General features: G+C 50.7%; 1 pseudogene; it reads right to left on the reverse strand.

Moving 5' to 3' along the window:
* Positions 1 to 1,784: 1,784 nt before the first annotated feature.
* Positions 1,785 to 4,776, reverse strand: LOC128410683 (uncharacterized protein K02A2.6-like; annotated as a pseudogene).
* Positions 4,777 to 7,265: the final 2,489 nt, after the last annotated feature.

Here is a 7,265-nt window from a genome sequence, read left to right on the forward strand (position 1 = left end):
GGATGCAATCGTCTCTCATACACCTGCTCCGTGTTGTTGCCAAAACTGACAATACTGAGCATCTGTATAGCAGCTACGCATTCAGATCTGAATCAGTGCAGATCACCGTCCCCAAGTGAGTGTGGGATTGAGTCCAGCTGCACAGGGAATATATTCGTAGTGGATTTAAAATTGGGAACGAGTATATTTGGAAGACCTAGTTTCAAGCTCTATAGCAAGGATGAGGAATCTCCAGATATAGGAGGCTCTGCAGATATTCCTCTTATCATTCCTGAACACTGGCTGAGCTGGCTGGGCCTGATGGGAGTTAGGAGTTAGACAATAGTTGGATGACCACAGGTTCCTATCCTTGCACTGCAGCATCAGTTTTCTATTGTAAAGTGCAAGGTGAATTAAATTGCACCTAATCTCTGACTCCCTTCCTATATTATACTGACATGCAAAGTCACTACCACATGACTCCTTCCCACATTGCTCAAGTAACATAAGAATTGCAGGCTCATGTGGAAATGGTCAGTGATATCTAGCTGCTTCTGACACTAGCATTGCTCCATTTTGGAGCTGGCCTATTGCTTTAATGGGACATAACTGATTCTTAAGACTCCTCCCAGGTAAGTGTAAGATTCATGTGTTGGCAGAGTAGCATAGGAAGGATCTATAAAACAATAGCTCCCATGCTGCTATAGCAATTGGACTGAGCCTTTTGGTCCTCCGTGTTTTGTTCTCACTTACCAACCTTTTGCTTACTATGAATTCATAGGGCCCTTAAAAATATTTTATTTTAGACCATTTACTGGTTTCTGTATATAAGTAGTGCTCCCCGTTGTGAATATGACGAGACATACGTGAAGGAATCTTTCTCTGCAATAAGTAACTAAGCTGCCGTATCTCCCTATTGCTAAGGAAAAATATTTATGGAATGCTTGGCACTACAACTGGAAAATAAAAAGGTACTGAAAGCACTAACCGATAAAAATGGAAGCCAGGAAAAGAGTGGGCCACAGCAGAAAAAAAACAAAGCAAACTATCACTGTTATTTTAAAATAGATCAATGTACTAATTGTAGGAAGATATGCTTGCTGGGATAAAAGCCAAGTAGCAGTATGTAGTCAAAATCTTTTATTCTCTTTTTCTTATATTTCCCTGCTTCAAGACATGGCTGCTACTCCCAACATGCCCTTCAATGATTACCTCACGAAAACATAGTGTGCGGTTGGACAAGTCAGCCACAAGATGGCGTTTTGCAAACTCAAGGGTACTATCGATCATATTTTTACAGTGCATTTCACACAGAGAGTATTTTTTGTTGATTTCCCTATTCTTCTTGTAAAATATATTAGGCTTACGAAAGGGACAACAGCAGATGTATTTGTATAATGCTGAATTTAATTTACTTCAACATTTTCTGAAATATACTCAGAGTCGCAAAGTGATTTCATGCTCTTTATTCAGCTCATAGTGGTGAGGAGGAATGAATGAAAGTCCCCTCAAAGCATCTGCTTTATATACATTATTTACACAATGGGCTACACATGATTGGCTAATTCCGGAATTCTACTGTAAGCCAATCAGGTTGTGGATTCACTTCTATCTGGAGCATGATTGGGTGGTTCCTGCCAACCAATCATACTGCTGCATTGTTCTAGGACCAATCAGACTGCTGCATTCTGAATCCTATTGTTCTAGGACCAATCAGACTGCTGCCTTTTGGATCCTATTGTTCTAGGACCAATCAGACTGCTGCAGTTTGGATCCTATTCAAGGGGTACATAACACCCCTCCCCTCTAAGTTCCAGTCCTGCCCGGGAGGTCGCATTCATAGTCCTCAAGGTACGCCGGCGGCCTACATGTGCATTGCGGCCTGGGGTGTTCCCTGGTCCGGGGTTCAGGTTCTGGCTCGTGTTCCAAGGATGCTGGCTGTGATGGGGCTGTTTGGTCTGGCGCAACCGGCTCGCTCAGTCGTGGTTCTGGTTCTGGTGTCCTTTCGGCCTCACGGGTCCTCTCTGTATTTACTGATTCTGCCTCTCCTGCTTGCCCCTCCTGCTCTATGGGCCTCACTGCCCCACTGTTCCCTTGGGACTCCTCTGACCTGTCCTCCTCCTCCTGGTTTTCCCCCGGGAATCGTCGCCGTATCTGGTCGCAGTGGCGGCGCCAGCATTGCCCCCCATCTGTTAGCACCTCATACGACACGGGGCCAGTGACCCTGGTGACTGTGGCGGGTACCCATGCAGGGCCTGTCCCAAAATTCTTTGCATACACTGGATCCTGGGCCTCGAAGGTCCGGGGATTCCTGCCTTCCCCCACCACTACCTCATCCTGAGCTCTATCGGGGTGAAGGCGGTCCAATCTGATTGCAAGGCGCCGACCCATTAGTAGTTCAGCGGGGCTCCGGCCAGTCGTTGAGCTGGGGGTGCTGTGCTGTGCTAGAAGGAATGTGGCAATGCGGTACTCCCAATCCCCTTGCGTCATGCGGCGAAGGGTGTCCTTGGTGGTCCCCACCATGCGTTCTGCTTGGCCATTGGTGGCAGGGTGGAATGGCACCAAACGGATGTGGCGGATGGCGTTCTGCGCTGTGAAGGTTTGGAATTCTCCTGACGTAAATGCAGTCCCGTTGTCTGAGACGAGAGTGTCAGGGAGCCCACGGGTTGCAAACAGCCTGCGTAGTACACGGATGGCTGCGGACGTAGAAGTGGACGGTACCAGTGCGACTTCCAGCCATTTGGTGTAGGAGTCCACCACTATGAAGAATGTTTTCCCCTGAAAGGGGCCAGCGAAGTCCACATGCAGGCATGACCATGGTGCTCGGGCAGACTCCCAGGACTGGACTGGGGCCCTTGGGGGATCTGGGCAGGATTCTTGGCAGGCCTGGCAGTGTTTGACCCAGGCCTCTATCTCTCCGTCGATCCCTGGCCACCACACATAACTCCTGGCAAGGGCCTTCATTCTTACTACCCCTGGGTGTGTCTCGTGTAGGGCTGTGAGGACCCTTTTGCGGAGGGGCTGGGGAACAACGACCCTGCTTCCCCATAACAGGCACCCCTTGTGGGCCGACAGTACATGTTTGCGGGTTGTGTAGCCGGCGAATTCTGGCCCGGGGCTGCTGTTGGGCTATCTCCTCCACACCCAGTCCAGGACCCGGGAGATGACCCTATCTTTCTTGGAATGGTGTGCAACTTCTTGTGCCTGAATGGGGCGGTCGGGAAGCAGCTCCAGGCTCATAACCTCTTGTGCAGGTGCTGGGTCGGGGCCTGTTTCTGGTAGTGGTAGCCTGCTGAGGGCGTCCGCATGGCCCATCGCCTTCCCAGGGCGGTGAATCAGTGCATACTGGTAGCTGGCAAGGAAAATTGACCACCTGAGGACGCGAGGAGACAGCACTTGGGGGGTCTGCTTTTCGGGGGCAAACAAGCCAAGCAACGGCTTGTGGTCAGTCACCACGGTGAAGGGCCGCCCGTACAAGAAATCATGGAATTTTTTTACTCCCTTCACGATTGCCAGACCCTCCTTGTCGATTTGTGAGTAGTTCCGCTCAGTTGCGTTGAGTGTCTGGGAAAAGTATGCCACCGGTACCTCTCTTCCATCTGGGAGTTGGTGTCCCAGGACAGCGCCAATGCCATAGGGCGAGGCGTCGCATGCTAGCACCACCGGCAGCCTCTCGTCGAAGTGTGCCAAGACCGAGTTTGAGACAAGCAAGTCCTTGACTGCCTGGAATGCAGCCTCCTGGCGCTGGCCCCACACCCAAGGGGCCCGCTTGTCCAGGAGTCTGTGTAGGGGCTCCGCTACCGCCGCCTTGTGGGGAAGGAAGGAATGGTAAAAGTTCAATAGTCCCAAGAAGGCCTGAAGTTCAGTCTTGTTCTTGGGCGCTGGGGCATCACAAATGGCCCGTACCTTGTCCCCAGTCGGGTGGACCCCTTCTGCATCCACCATAAATCCCAGAAAGTCCACCTGAGGCACTCCTAGTAGACATTTTTCCCGCTTCACCTTGAGACCCGCCGTCTGGAAACGGTGCAGAACGGTGCGGAGGCGGTCCTCAAACTCCTCTGGTGTGGGCCCGGCAATCAACACATCATCGAAGAAGGGGGTGACACCAGGAATCCCTTTAAGGAGAGAGTCCATTAGATTCTGGAAGATGCCTGGTGCCACGCTGACACCGCATTGCAGCCGCTTTACCCTGAACGCTCCTCTGTGCGTCACAATCGTCTGTGCCTCTGCTGTGGCCTCATCTACTGGCAGCTGTTGATATGCTTGGGCCAAGTCCAGCTTGCCAAAAATTTTCGACCCAGCCAGGGTGGCAAGGACATGGCTGACCACTGGCACTGGGTATGCATGGGCCGTGAGGGCCTTGTTTATGGTACATTTGTAGTCTGCGCAGATGCGGACCGAACCATTAGGCTTGACGGGTGTGACGATTGGGGTTTCCCAGGGGGCATTAGGCACCGGCTCCAGCACTCCTTGCTCCACGAGTCGGTCCAATTCCTCGTCTATACGGGGTTTCAGGGCGAACGGGACCCGGCAGGCCTTGAGCCTGACCGGTCGTACTGCGGGGTCAAGCTGTAGAGCAATGGGGGGCCCCGTATACTGTCCCAATTTCCCATTGGAAACCCCCGGAAATTCCTTGCATATGGCGTCCACGTCCACTTGTAAGCTCGTGTGGTTCACCCCGGTGACGGCTAGCCCCAGTGGTCCAAACCATGCCAATCCCAGTAAGCTAATGTAGGGGCCCTTGACCACAAGCAAGTCCAGTTGCCGCGTCCGCCCTCGGTATTGCACCCTGAAGGTCCCCACCCCCAATGTGGGGATCTTACGTTTCTGGAAGTCCCGGAGGGTGAATGGGGCCGGCCTGAGTTTGGGACCCCCAGTAGGACACAGTGTCCTTAAGGTCCTTGCCGAGATTATGGATAGAGTTGAACCCGTGTCAAGCTCCATGCGGCATGGGGCCCCCTCTATCTGTACCTCTACATAAATTTTCTCTACGTTGGGGTGGGCAACTGGTATACCTGGAAGTCCGTGAGCTCCGTCGAGTTGCCTTGGTGCGTTGGGCCCCGGGACCTGGGGCTCTTGGATTGGTCATCTGATGCCTGGCATCGGGTGGGCCGAGCCCGACACACCCGGGCGATGTGTCCCAATTTTCTGCACTGCCTGCACTCTGCGTTGCGGAAACGGCAGGTCCTCCTCTCGTGACTTTCTCCACAGCTTGCGCAGTTCCCTCCTTCTTGTCGAGGCAGCTGTGGTATGTGGGCTGCTTGAGTGCGCTGCTGTACTCGGTGCACCTCCTCCCTGTTGGATCCTGAGTCGTCGGTGAGGTCTTCGTGGTGGACCCTCGGTTGGGACGGCTGGCTCGGCCGTGCCTCTTGCGTCGACCTCTTGGCAGCTTCCGTTGCCAGGGCCTCCTCCAGAGCGACCTGGAACGTTAGGTTCTTCTTAGCGTAGAGGCGTCGTTGCAGCTTCTCATCCTTCAGGCCTCCGACGAGGCGGTCACGAAGCATGTCCTCCAATTCTGAGAAGTTGCAGAACTGGGTGGCTTGGCGGAGAGAGGTCACAAACCCAGTTATGGTTTCCCCAGGGGCTTGCCACTTTGCAAAGAAGACATTTCGACGAGCCACCACTGAGGGCTGTGGCGAAAAGTGCCCCTTCAGCTGTTCCATTATTGTTTTGTATGGAACAGTAGCAACGTCTTCAGGCGCAAGGAGAGCCCGGGCGATTCCAAACGTCTCCTCTCCGCAGACGCTGAAGAATATTGCCCTCTTCTTGGCGTCTTCTTCCTCAGTGACCCCTTTGGCTTCTAGGAGGAAGGTGAAACGGGAGGCGTACGCTTCCCAGTCTCCAGATGCTGGGTTGAACGGCGAGAAGCTGCTGTCGGTTGCCATTCTGAGTTCCTTGTGTCCCAGAGCTGAAGCCTGGATACACGGTGCGAGGCAGCGGTGCGGCAGGTGGCGGTGCTGCGGTGCTGTGTGTGGCAGTCAGCTCAGCAGGATCCCATCCTCGTCGCCAGTGAAATATACTCAGAGTCGCAAAGTGATTTCATGCTCTTTATTCAGCTCATAGAGCAATGACTTGCAAGTGGTGAGGAGGAATGAATGAAAGTCCTCTCAAAGCATCTGCTTTATATACATTATTTACACAATGGGCTGCACATGATTGGCTAATTCCGGAATTCTACTGTAAGCCAATCAGGTTGTGGATTCACTTCTATCTGGAGCATGATTGGGTGGTTCCTGCCAACCAATCATACTGCTGCATTGTTCTAGGACCAATCAGACTGCTGCATTCTGAATCCTATTGTTCTAGGACCAATCAGACTGCTGCCTTTTGGATCCTATTGTTCTAGGACCAATCAGACTGCTGCAGTTTGGATCCTATTCAACTCAGTACATAACATTTTCTTTCCTGAATTCTCAGACATTTCACTTCCTGTATCTTAGATCTGGTAATCGGCTATAACATTTCCCATTAAGAAGTGTGTATTTTATTTTGACACAGGTAGGCTGTTGCACATTTCATAGCAGAGATGTTGGTATAGCAGACAGACCATGAGAATGAGCTATGTATGAGATGGAAGTCCACAAAATTTAGCACTCAGCCACTGGGTGGCCTTATACAAAATCATTGTTTCTCTTCTCCTATTTGCAGCCTTTTAATTAGTCGATAGCCCCAGTCTATTTCTAGTTATCCAGGTATACCTCAAAATCCAGGTATCCCTATCAAGAACAATCTTCCACCACTTGTTCCTAGAAAAGTCATAATTTTCTCAATCTTCTACATAAGCGACCTTTTGAAGGGATAATATTACAGCATGCCCTGCAGTATATGTGAAAAACACTATTGCTGATAAGAGTTTCTCTAAAATCCACCTGAGCAATGACTTGCAATCTGGCTCATCTTCATAAATGGTTACTGCCATTGATATAGAATTTTTATATTGCAATTCTAACAGTTTAGTTGAAACAGGCCATACATGAAGGGAGGACATTACAGAGGCCAGTGCCTCCAGCTGAAGAGAATGATCTAGTTCTCTTTTTCTGGTTAATCATAAATGTTTCTTTAGTGGGCAATAAAGAAAAAGCAATGGCTTTGTACAGTCATCCCTGCAATGTTCTGAGATTCATTAAGAAATAAGATTTGCTCAGATAAAAAAGGTCATCTAACAGAAGTAGGCTTGACATCAAATTTGCTAAGAACTGACCTGAATTGTAAAAAGAAAAGAAAAGAAACAAAGTAACACCAGGGTTGCAGGTTCGATCCCCATAAGGGGCAGCCACATATTCCTG

This window comes from Podarcis raffonei, chromosome 3 (assembly GCF_027172205.1).
Source record: "Podarcis raffonei isolate rPodRaf1 chromosome 3, rPodRaf1.pri, whole genome shotgun sequence".
Taxonomy (NCBI): Eukaryota; Metazoa; Chordata; class Lepidosauria; order Squamata; family Lacertidae; genus Podarcis; species Podarcis raffonei.